A 12650-nucleotide genomic window follows, 5' to 3' on the forward strand; every position below is an offset into this window, starting at 1 on the left:
GACAGGGACGAGGAGAATTGTGATGACAATGCACATGGAGCATTGGGATGACCAGGACATGGAGCATTGTGCTGGCAAGACCGTGGAGCACTGCGATGAGAAGACCATGGATAATTGTGATGACGAGTGTCTTGGAGCACTGTAATGACAAGGGGCATGTAACATTGTGATGACAAGTGTAATGGAGCATTCTGATCACCATCTTGTGGAGTATTGTGATGACAATGGCATGGAGCACTGTGATGAAAAGGGCATGGAGCATTGTGATGAAAACGGCATGGAGCCTTTTCATGACAGGTTTCAATGAGCATTCTGACGACAAGTGTCAGGGAGCATTGTGATGACAAGTTTATTGAGCATTGTGATGCCAAAGGTCATGAAGCATTGTGGTGACAATGGCATGGAGCATTGTGATGAAAAGTGCTATGGAGCATTGTGATCACAAGTGTTGGTAGCATTGTGATGACAGAGGTCATGGAGCACAGTGATTTCAAGGACCATGGAGCATTGTGATGACAAGTGTATGGGGCAATGTGATCCCAAGTTTCATGGAGGATTGTGATGACAAGCGCATGGAGCATTGTGATGGCAAGTTCATGTAGGATTTCCTGACAAAGGCATGGAGCATGGTGATTACAGTGGTCATTGAGCATTGGGATAACAAGGGTATGGAGCATTGGGCTTAAAATATTCATGGAGTATTGTGATGACAGGTTTCATGGAGCATATTGATGAAAAGGGAAAGGAGCATTGTGATGACAAGATCCTGGAGCATTATGATGAGTAGACCAGGAGCCTGGTGATGACAAGTCTCATGGAGCATTCTGATGAAAAGGGGCATGGAGCATTGTGATTACAGGGCTCTTGGAGCATTGTGATGACAAAGGCATGGAGCATTGTGATGAGAAGTCCATGGAGCATTCTGATGACATGTGTCATGGAGTTTTGTGATGACAGGGGCATGGAGCATAGTGATTACAGGGTTCTTGGAGCCTTGTGATGAAAAGGGCATGGATCATTGTGATGAAAAAGGCATGGAGCCATGTCATGACTGGGTTCAAGGAGCATAGTGATGACAAGGGTTCAGGAGCGTTGTGATGACAACTGTATTGAGCATTGGATGACAAAGGTCAGGAGCATTGTGATGATAAAACCATGGATAATTGTGATGACGAGCGTCATAGGGCATTGTGATGACAAGTGTTATGGAACACTGTGATCAAAAGGGTTTGGAGCATTGTGATGACAGAGGTCATGGAGCCTTTTGATTTCAAGAAGCGTGGAGCATTGTGATGACAAGGGCATGAAGCAATGGGATCCCAAGTTTTATGGAGGATTGGGATGACAATGGTAAGGGAAGATTGTGAAGACAAGCGCATGGAGCATTGTGATGACAAAGTCATGTAGCATTTTGCTGACAAAGGCATGGAGCATTGTGGGCAAAATATTCATGGAGTAATGTGATGACAGGTGTCATGGGGCATTGTGGTGATAAGGGAATGGAGCACTGTGATGACAAGGTTCTGGAGCATTGTTATGAGAAGACCATTGAGCCTTGTGATGACAAATCTCATGGAGCATTCTGATGATAATGGACATGGAACACTGTGATTACAAGGTTCTTGGAGTATTGTGATGACAAGGGCATAGAGCATTGTGATGAGAAGGCCATGGAGCTTTCTGATGACATGCATCATGGACTTTGTGATGACAAGGGCATGGAGCATTGTGATGAAAAAGACATGGAGCCTTGTCATGACAGGCTTCAAGGAGCATACTGATGTCAAGTGTCAGGGAGCATTGTGATGACAAGTGTATTGAGCATTGTGATGACAAAGGTCATGGAGCATTGTGATGAGAAGACCATGGATAATTGTGATGACGAGCGTCATTGGGCGTTGTGATGACAAGTGTTATGGAACATTGTGATCACAAGCGTTTGGAGCATTCTGATGAGAGAGGTCATGGAGCATTTTGATTTCATTGTGATGACAATAGCAAGAAGCATTATGATGATGTTCATGGTGCATTGTGATGAAAGGGTCCATGGAGTATTGAGATGAAAAGGGGCATGGAGCATTGTGATGACAGGGGTCTTGGAGCATGGTGATGACATGGGCATGGAGCATTGTGATGAGAAGGCCATGGAGGATTCTGATGACATGCGTCATGGAGCTTTGTGATGACAAGGGCATGGAGAATTGTGATGACATGGGAATGGGGCATTGTGATAACAAGGGCCATTGAGAATTTTGATGACAAGGTCGTGAAGCACTGTGATGACAAGTGCATGGAGCATGCTATGACAAGGGTCATGGAGCATTGCGATGACAAGTGAATGGAGAATTGTGCTGACATATGCATCTAACATGATGTGAAGTGTCCTGGACCATTGTGATGACAAGGACGTTGAGAATTGTTATGACAATGGACATGGAGCATTGGGATGATCAGGGCATGGAGCTTTGTGATGGCAAGACCGTGGAGCATTGTGATGCGAAGACCTTGGATAATTGTGATGACGAGTGTCTTGGATTACTGTAATGACAAGGGGCATGGAGCATTGTGAGGACAGGGGTCATTTAGCATTGTGATGACAAGTGTCATGGAGCATTCTGATGACCATCTTGTGGAGTATTGTGATGACAATGGCATGGAGCATTGTGATGGAAAGGGCATGGAGCATTGTGAAGAGAAGTCCACAGATAATGGTGAAGAGGAGCCTCATGGGGCGTTGTGATGACAAGTGTCATGGAACATTGTGATCATAAGTGTTTGAAGCATTGTGATGCCAGAGGTCATGGTGCATTTTGATTTCATTGTGATGACAATAGCATGAAGCATTATGATGATGGGGATGGTGCACTGTGATGCCAGGGGTCATGGAGGATTGTGATGACGGGGGTCTAGGAGCATCGTAATGACAAGAGCATGGAGCATTGTGCTGAGAGGGCCAAGGAGCATTCTGACGACATGTGTCATGGAGCTTTGTGATGACAAGGGCATGGGGCATTGTAATTGCAGGCGTCTTGGAGCATTGAGATGACAAGTGTCACGGAGCCTTGTGATGACAAGGCCTTGGAAGTTTGTGATGACCGAGGTCATGGATCATTGTTATGACAGGGGTAACGGAGCATTGTGATAACAAGGGCATAGAGCATTGGTCTGAGAAGTTTCATGGATTATTGTGATGAGAGTGTGCATGCAGCATTGTGATGACAAGGGCATGGAACATTGTGATACATGGGTCATGGAGGAATGTAATGACAAGGGCATGGAGCATTGTGATGAGAAGGGCATGGAACATTGTGATGACAAGCGTCATGGAGCTTTGTGATGACAGGGGCATGGAGCAATGTGATGAGAGGGTTCATGGAGCAGTGTGATGACAGTGGCATGGAGCACTGTGGTGCCAAGGATCATGGAGATTTGTGATGACAAAGGTCATGAAGCATATTGAGGTCAAGGGCATGGTACATTGTGATGAGAAGGGCAGGGAGCATTATGATGACAAAGTCATGTAGCATTTTGATGACAAAGGCATGGAGCATCGTGATGACAAGTGTCATGGAGCACTGTGATGACAGGCGTCACGGTTCATTGTGATTACAGGTTTCATGGAGCATTGGGATGACAATGGTCATGGAGAATTTTGATGAGAAGCGTCCCGGATCATTGTTTTGTCAGGGGTCATGGAGGGTTGAGATGACAGTATTCATGCAGCATTGGAGGACAGGGGTCATGGAGCATTGTGAAGATAAGGGGCATGGAGCTTTGTGATTACAGGGGTCTTGGAGCATTGTGAAGACAAGGGCATGGATCATTGTGATGAGAATGTCATGGAGTATTGTGAAGGCAGGTGTCAAGGAGCATTGTGATGACGTATGTCAGGGTCCATTGTGATGACAATGGCATGGAGCATTGTGATGACAATGACATGGAGCATTGTGATGCCAAGGGCCATTGAGAATTTTGAAGACAATGTCGTGAAGCACTGTGATGACAAGCGCATGGAGCTTGCTATGAAAAGGGTCATTGAGCATTGCGATGACAAGTGCATGGAGAATTGTGATGACACGATCATGTAACATTATGATGAGAAGTGTCATGGAACATAGTGATGACAGGGACGAGGAGAATTGTGATGACAATGCACATGGAGCATTGGGATGACCAGGACATGGAGCATTGTGCTGGCAAGACCGTGGAGCACTGCGATGAGAAGACCATGGATAATTGTGATGACGAGTGTCTTGGAGCACTGTAATGACAAGGGGCATGTAACATTGTGATGACAAGTGTAATGGAGCATTCTGATCACCATCTTGTGGAGTATTGTGATGACAATGGCATGGAGCACTGTGATGAAAAGGGCATGGAGCATTGTGATGAAAACGGCATGGAGCCTTTTCATGACAGGTTTCAATGAGCATTCTGACGACAAGTGTCAGGGAGCATTGTGATGACAAGTTTATTGAGCATTGTGATGCCAAAGGTCATGAATCATTGTGGTGACAATGGCATGGAGCATTGTGATGAAAAGTGCTATGGAACATTGTGATCACAAGTGTTGGTAGCATTGTGATGACAGAGGTCATGGAGCACAGTGATTTCAAAGACCATGGAGCATTGTGATGACAAGTGTATGGGGCAATGTGATCCCAAGTTTCATGGAGGATTGTGATGACAAGCGCATGGAGCATTGTGATGGCAAGTTCATGTAGGATTTCCTGACAAAGGCATGGAGCATGGTGATTACAGTGGTCATTGAGCATTGGGATAACAAGGGTATGGAGCATTGGGCTTAAAATATTCATGGAGTATTGTGATGACAGGTTTCATGGAGCATATTGATGAAAAGGGAAAGGAGCATTGTGATGACAAGATCCTGGAGCATTATGATGAGTAGACCAGGAGCCTGGTGATGACAAGTCTCATGGAGCATTCTGATGAAAAGGGGCATGGAGCATTGTGATTACAGGGCTCTTGGAGCATTGTGATGACAAAGGCATGGAGCATTGTGATGAGAAGTCCATGGAGCATTCTGATGACATGTGTCATGGAGTTTTGTGATGACAGGGGCATGGAGCATTGTGATTACAGGGTTCTTGGAGCCTTGTGATGAAAAGGGCATGGATCATTGTGATGAAAAAGGCATGGAGCCATGTCATGACTGGGTTCAAGGAGCATAGTGATGACAAGGGTTCAGGAGCGTTGTGATGACAACTGTATTGAGCATTGGATGACAAAGGTCAGGAGCATTGTGATGATAAAACCATGGATAATTGTGATGACGAGCGTCATAGGGCATTGTGATGACAAGTGTTATGGAACACTGTGATCAAAAGGGTTTGGAGCATTGTGATGACAGAGGTCATGGAGCCTTTTGATTTCAATTAGCGTGGAGCATTGTGATGACAAGGGCATGAAGCAATGGGATCCCAAGTTTTATGGAGGATTGGGATGACAATGGTAAGGGAAGATTGTGAAGACAAGCGCATGGAGCATTGTGATGACAAAGTCATGTAGCATTTTGCTGACAAAGGCATGGAGCATTGTGGGCAAAATATTCATGGAGTAATGTGATGACAGGTGTCATGGGGCATTGTGGTGATAAGGGAATGGAGCACTGTGATGACAAGGTTCTGGAGCATTGTTATGAGAAGACCATTGAGCCTTGTGATGACAAATCTCATGGAGCATTCTGATGATAATGGACATGGAACACTGTGATTACAAGGTTCTTGGAGTATTGTGATGACAAGGGCATGGAACATTGTGATGAGAAGGCCATGGAGCTTTCTGATGACATGCATCATGGACTTTGTGATGACAAGGGCATGGAGCATTGTGATGAAAAAGACATGGAGCCTTGTCATGACAGGCTTCAAGGAGCATACTGATGTCAAGTGTCAGGGAGCATTGTGATGACAAGTGTATTGAGCATTGTGATGACAAAGGTCATGGAGCATTGTGATGAGAAGACCATGGATAATTGTGATGACGAGCGTCATTGGGCGTTGTGATGACAAGTGTTATGGAACATTGTGATCACAAGCGTTTGGAGCATTCTGATGAGAGAGGTCATGGAGCATTTTGATTTCATTGTGATGACAATAGCATGAAGCATTATGATGATGGGGATGGTGCACTGTGATGCCAGGGGTCATGGAGGATTGTGATGACGGGGGTCTAGGAGCATCGTGATGACAAGAGCATGGAGCATTGTGCTGAGAGGGCCAAGGAGCATTCTGACGACATGTGTCATGGAGCTTTGTGATGACAAGGGCATGGGGCATTGTAATTGCAGGCGTCTTGGAGCATTGAGATGACAAGTGTCACGGAGCCTTGTGATGACAAGGCCTTGGAAGTTTGTGATGACCGAGGTCATGGAGCATTGTTATGACAGGAGTAATGGAGCATTGTGATAACAAGGGCATAGAGCATTGGTCTGAGAAGTTTCATGGATTATTGTGATGAGAGTGTGCATGCAGCATTGTGATGACAAGGGCATGGAACATTGTGATACATGGGTCATGGAGGAATGTAATGACAAGGGCATGGAGCATTGTGATGAGAAGGGCATGGAACATTGTGATGACAAGCGTCATGGAGCTTTGTGATGACAGGGGCATGGAGCAATGTGATGAGAGGGTTCATGGAGCAGTGTGATGACAGTGGCATGGAGCACTGTGGTGCCAAGGATCATGGAGATTTGTGATGACAAAGGTCATGAAGCATATTGAGGTCAAGGGCATGGTACATTGTGATGAGAAGGGCAGGGAGCATTATGATGACAAAGTCATGTAGCATTTTGATGACAAAGGCATGGAGCATCGTGATGACAAGTGTCATGGAGCACTGTGATGACAGGCGTCACGGTTCATTGTGATTACAGGTTTCATGGAGCATTGGGATGACAATGGTCATGGAGAATTTTGATGAGAAGCGTCCCGGATCATTGTTTTGTCAGGGGTCAAGGAGGGTAGAGATGACAGTACTCATGCAGCATTGTGAGGACAGGGGTCATGGAGCATTGTGAAGACAAGGGCATGGATCATTGTGATGAGAATGTCATGGAGTATTGTGAAGGCAGGTGTCAAGGAGCATTGTGATGACGTATGTCATGGTCCATTGTGATGACAATGGCATGGAGCATTGTGATGACAAGGACATGGAGCATTGTGATGCCAAGGGCCATTGAGAATTTTGAAGACAATGTCGTGAAGCACTGTGATGACAAGCGCATGGAGCTTGCTATGAAAAGGGTCATTGAGCATTGCGATGACAAGTGCATGGAGAATTGTGATGACACGATCATGTAACATTATGATGAGAAGTGTCATGGAACATAGTGATGACAGGGACGAGGAGAATTGTGATGACAATGCACATGGAGCATTGGGATGACCAGGACATGGATCATTGTGCTGGCAAGACTGTGGAGCATTGCGATGAGAAGACCATGGATATTTGTGATGACGAGTGTCTTGGAGCACTGTAATGACAAGGGGCATGTAGCATTGTGATGACAAGTGTAATGGAGCATTCTGATCACCATCTTGTGGAGTATTGTGATGACAATGGCATGGAGCATTGTGATGAAAAGGGCATGGAGCATTGTGATGAAAATGGCATGGAGCCTTTTCATGACAGGTTTCAATGAGCATTCTGACGACAAGTGTCAGGGAGCATTGTGATGACAAGTTTATTGAGCATTGTGATGACAAAGGTCATGAAGCATTGTGGTGACAATGGCATGGAGCATTGTGATGAAAAGTGCTATGGAGCATTGTGATCACAAGTGTTGGTAGCATTGTGATGACAGAGGTCATGGAGCACAGTGATTTCAAGGACCATGGAGCATTGTGATGACAAGTGTATGGGGCAATGTGATCCCAAGTTTCATGGAGGATTGTGATGACAAGCGCATGGAGCATTGTGATGGCAAGTTCATGTAGGATTTTCCTGACACAGGCATGGAGCATGGTGATTACAGTGGTCATTGAGCATTGGGATAACAAGGGTATGGAGCATTGGGCTTAAAATATTCATGGAGTATTGTGATGACAGGTTTCATGGAGCATATTGATGAAAAGGGAAAGGAGCATTGTGATGACAAGATCCTGGAGCATTATGATGAGTAGACCAGGAGCCTGGTGATGACAAGTCTCATGGAGCATTCTGATGAAAAGGGGCATGGAGCATTGTGATTACAGGGCTCTTGGAGCATTGTGATGACAAAGGCATGGAGCATTGTGATGAGAAGTCCATGGAGCATTCTGATGACATGTGTCATGGAGTTTTGTGATGACAGGGGCATGGAGCATTGTGATTACAGGGTTCTTGGAGCCTTGTGATGAAAAGGGCATGGATCATTGTGATGAAAAAGGCATGGAGCCATGTCATGACTGGGTTCAAGGAGCATAGTGATGACAAGGGTTCAGGAGCGTTGTGATGACAACTGTATTGAGCATTGGATGACAAAGGTCAGGAGCATTGTGATGATAAAACCACGGATAATTGTGATGACGAGCGTCATAGGGCATTGTGATGACAAGTATTATGGAACACTGTGATCAAAAGGGTTTGGAGCATTGTGATGACAGAGGTCATGGAGCCTTTTGATTTCAATTAGCGTGGAGCATTGTGATGACAAGGGCATGAAGCAATGGGATCCCAAGTTTTATGGAGGATTGGGATGACAATGGTAAGGGAAGATTGTGAAGACAAGCGCATGGAGCATTGTGATGACAAAGTCATGTAGCATTGTGCTGACAAAGGCATGGAGCATTGTGGGCAAAATATTCATGGAGTAATGTGATGACAGGTGTCATGGGGCATTGTGGTGATAAGGGAATGGAGCACTGTGATGACAAGGTTCTGGAGCATTGTTAGGAGAAGACCATTGAGCCTTGTGATGACAAATCTCATGGAGCATTCTGATGATAATGGACATGGAACACTGTGATTACAAGGTTCTTGGAGTATTGTGATGACAAGGGCATGGAACATTGTGATGAGAAGGCCATGGAGCTTTCTGATGACATGCATCATGGACTTTGTGATGACAAGGGCATGGAGCATTGTGATGAAAAAGACATGGAGCCTTGTCATGACAGGCTTCAAGGAGCATACTGATGTCAAGTGTCAGGGAGCATTGTGATGACAAGTGTATTGAGCATTGTGATGACAAAGGTCATGGAGCATTGTGATGAGAAGACCATGGATAATTGTGATGACGAGCGTCATTGGGCGTTGTGATGACAAGTGTTATGGAACATTGTGATCACAAGCGTTTGGAGCATTCTGATGAGAGAGGTCATGGAGCATTTTGATTTCATTGTGATGACAATAGCAAGAAGCATTATGATGATGTTCATGGTGCATTGTGATGAAAGGGTCCATGGAGTATTGAGATGAAAAGGGGCATGGAGCATTGTGATTACAGGGGTCTTGGAGCATGGTGATGATATGGGCATGGAGCATTGTGATGAGAAGGCCATGGAGGATTCTGATGACATGCGTCATGGAGCTTTGTGATGACAAGGGCATGGAGAATTGTGATGACATGGGAATGGGGCATTGTGATAACAAGGGCCATTGAGAATTTTGATGACAATGTCGTGAAGCACTGTGATGACAAGTGCATGGAGCATGCTATGACAAGGGTCATGGAGCATTGCGATGACAAGTGAATGGAGAATTGTGCTGACATATGCATCTAACATGATGTGAAGTGTCCTGGACCATTGTGATGACAAGGACGTTGAGAATTGTTATGACAATGGACATGGAGCATTGGGATGATCAGGGCATGGAGCTTTGTGATGGCAAGACCGTGGAGCATTGTGATGCGAAGACCTTGGATAATTGTGATGACGAGTGTCTTGGATTACTGTAATGACAAGGGGCATGGAGCATTGTGAGGACAGGGGTCATTTAGCATTGTGATGACAAGTGTCATGGAGCATTCTGATGACCATCTTGTGGAGTATTGTGATGACAATGGCATGGAGCATTGTGATGGAAAGGGCATGGAGCATTGTGAAGAGAAGTCCACAGATAATGGTGAAGAGGAGCCTCATGGGGCGTTGTGATGACAAGTGTCATGGAACATTTTGATCATAAGTGTTTGAAGCATTGTGATGCCAGAGGTCATGGTGCATTTTGATTTCATTGTGATGACAATAGCATGAAGCATTATGATGATGGGGATGGTGCACTGTGATGCCAGGGGTCATGGAGGATTGTGATGACGGGGGTCTAGGAGCATCGTAATGACAAGAGCATGGAGCATTGTGCTGAGAGGGCCAAGGAGCATTCTGACGACATGTGTCATGGAGCTTTGTGATGACAAGGGCATGGGGCATTGTAATTGCAGGCGTCTTGAAGCATTGAGATGACAAGTGTCACGGAGCCTTGTGATGACAAGGCCTTGGAAGTTTGTGATGACCGAGGTCATGGATCATTGTTATGACAGGGGTAACGGAGCATTGTGATAACAAGGGCATAGAGCATTGGTCTGAGAAGTTTCATGGATTATTGTGATGAGAGTGTGCATGCAGCATTGTGATGACAAGGGCATGGAACATTGTGATACATGGGTCATGGAGGAATGTAATGACAAGGGCATGGAGCATTGTGATGAGAAGGGCATGGAACATTGTGATGACAAGCGTCATGGAGCTTTGTGATGACAGGGGCATGGAGCAATGTGATGAGAGGGTTCATGGAGCAGTGTGATGACAGTGGCATGGAGCACTGTGGTGCCAAGGATCATGGAGATTTGTGATGACAAAGGTCATGAAGCATATTGAGGTCAAGGGCATGGTACATTGTGATGAGAAGGGCAGGGAGCATTATGATGACAAAGTCATGTAGCATTTTGATGACAAAGGCATGGATCATCGTGATGACAAGTGTCATGGAGCACTGTGATGACAGGCGTCACGGTTCATTGTGATTACAGGTTTCATGGAGCATTGGGATGACAATGGTCATGGAGAATTTTGATGAGAAGCGTCCCGGATCATTGTTTTGTCAGGGGTCATGGAGGGTTGAGATGAAAGTACTCATGCAGCATTGTGAGGACAGGGGTCATGGAGCATTGTGAAGATAAGGGGCATGGAGCTTTGTGATTACAGGGGTCTTGGAGCATTGTGAAGACAAGGGCATGGATCATTGTGATGAGAATGTCATGGAGTATTGTGAAGGCAGGTGTCAAGGAGCATTGTGATGACGTATGTCAGGGTCCATTGTGATGACAATGGCATGGAGCATTGTGATGACAAGGACATGGAGCATTGTGATGCCAAGGGCCATTGAGAATTTTGAAGACAATGTCGTGAAGCACTGTGATGACAAGCGCATGGAGCTTGCTATGAAAAGGGTCATTGAGCATTGCGATGACAAGTGCATGGAGAATTGTGATGACACGATCATGTAACATTATGATGAGAAGTGTCATGGAACATAGTGATGACAGGGACGAGGAGAATTGTGATGACAATGCACATGGAGCATTGGGATGACCAGGACATGGAGCATTGTGCTGGCAAGACCGTGGAGCACTGCGATGAGAAGACCATGGATAATTGTGATGACGAGTGTCTTGGAGCACTGTAATGACAAGGGGCATGTAACATTGTGATGACAAGTGTAATGGAGCATTCTGATCACCATCTTGTGGAGTATTGTGATGACAATGGCATGGAGCACTGTGATGAAAAGGGCATGGAGCATTGTGATGAAAACGGCATGGAGCCTTTTCATGACAGGTTTCAATGAGCATTCTGACGACAAGTGTCAGGGAGCATTGTGATGACAAGTTTATTGAGCATTGTGATGCCAAAGGTCATGAAGCATTGTGGTGACAATGGCATGGAGCATTGTGATGAAAAGTGCTATGGAGCATTGTGATCACAAGTGTTGGTAGCATTGTGATGACAGAGGTCATGGAGCACAGTGATTTCAAGGACCATGGAGCATTGTGATGACAAGTGTATGGGGCAATGTGATCCCAAGTTTCATGGAGGATTGTGATGACAAGCGCATGGAGCATTGTGATGGCAAGTTCATGTAGGATTTCCTGACAAAGGCATGGAGCATGGTGATTACAGTGGTCATTGAGCATTGGGATAACAAGGGTATGGAGCATTGGGCTTAAAATATTCATGGAGTATTGTGATGACAGGTTTCATGGAGCATATTGATGAAAAGGGAAAGGAGCATTGTGATGACAAGATCCTGGAGCATTATGATGAGTAGACCAGGAGCCTGGTGATGACAAGTCTCATGGAGCATTCTGATGAAAAGGGGCATGGAGCATTGTGATTACAGGGCTCTTGGAGCATTGTGATGACAAAGGCATGGAGCATTGTGATGAGAAGTCCATGGAGCATTCTGATGACATGTGTCATGGAGTTTTGTGATGACAGGGGCATGGAGCATTGTGATTACAGGGTTCTTGGAGCCTTGTGATGAAAAGGGCATGGATCATTGTGATGAAAAAGGCATGGAGCCATGTCATGACTGGGTTCAAGGAGCATAGTGATGACAAGGGTTCAGGAGCGTTGTGATGACAACTGTATTGAGCATTGGATGACAAAGGTCAGGAGCATTGTGATGATAAAACCATGGATAATTGT

Source organism: Mesoplodon densirostris, chromosome Y (genome assembly GCF_025265405.1).
Source record: "Mesoplodon densirostris isolate mMesDen1 chromosome Y, mMesDen1 primary haplotype, whole genome shotgun sequence".
Lineage (NCBI taxonomy): Eukaryota > Metazoa > Chordata > Mammalia > Artiodactyla > Ziphiidae > Mesoplodon > Mesoplodon densirostris.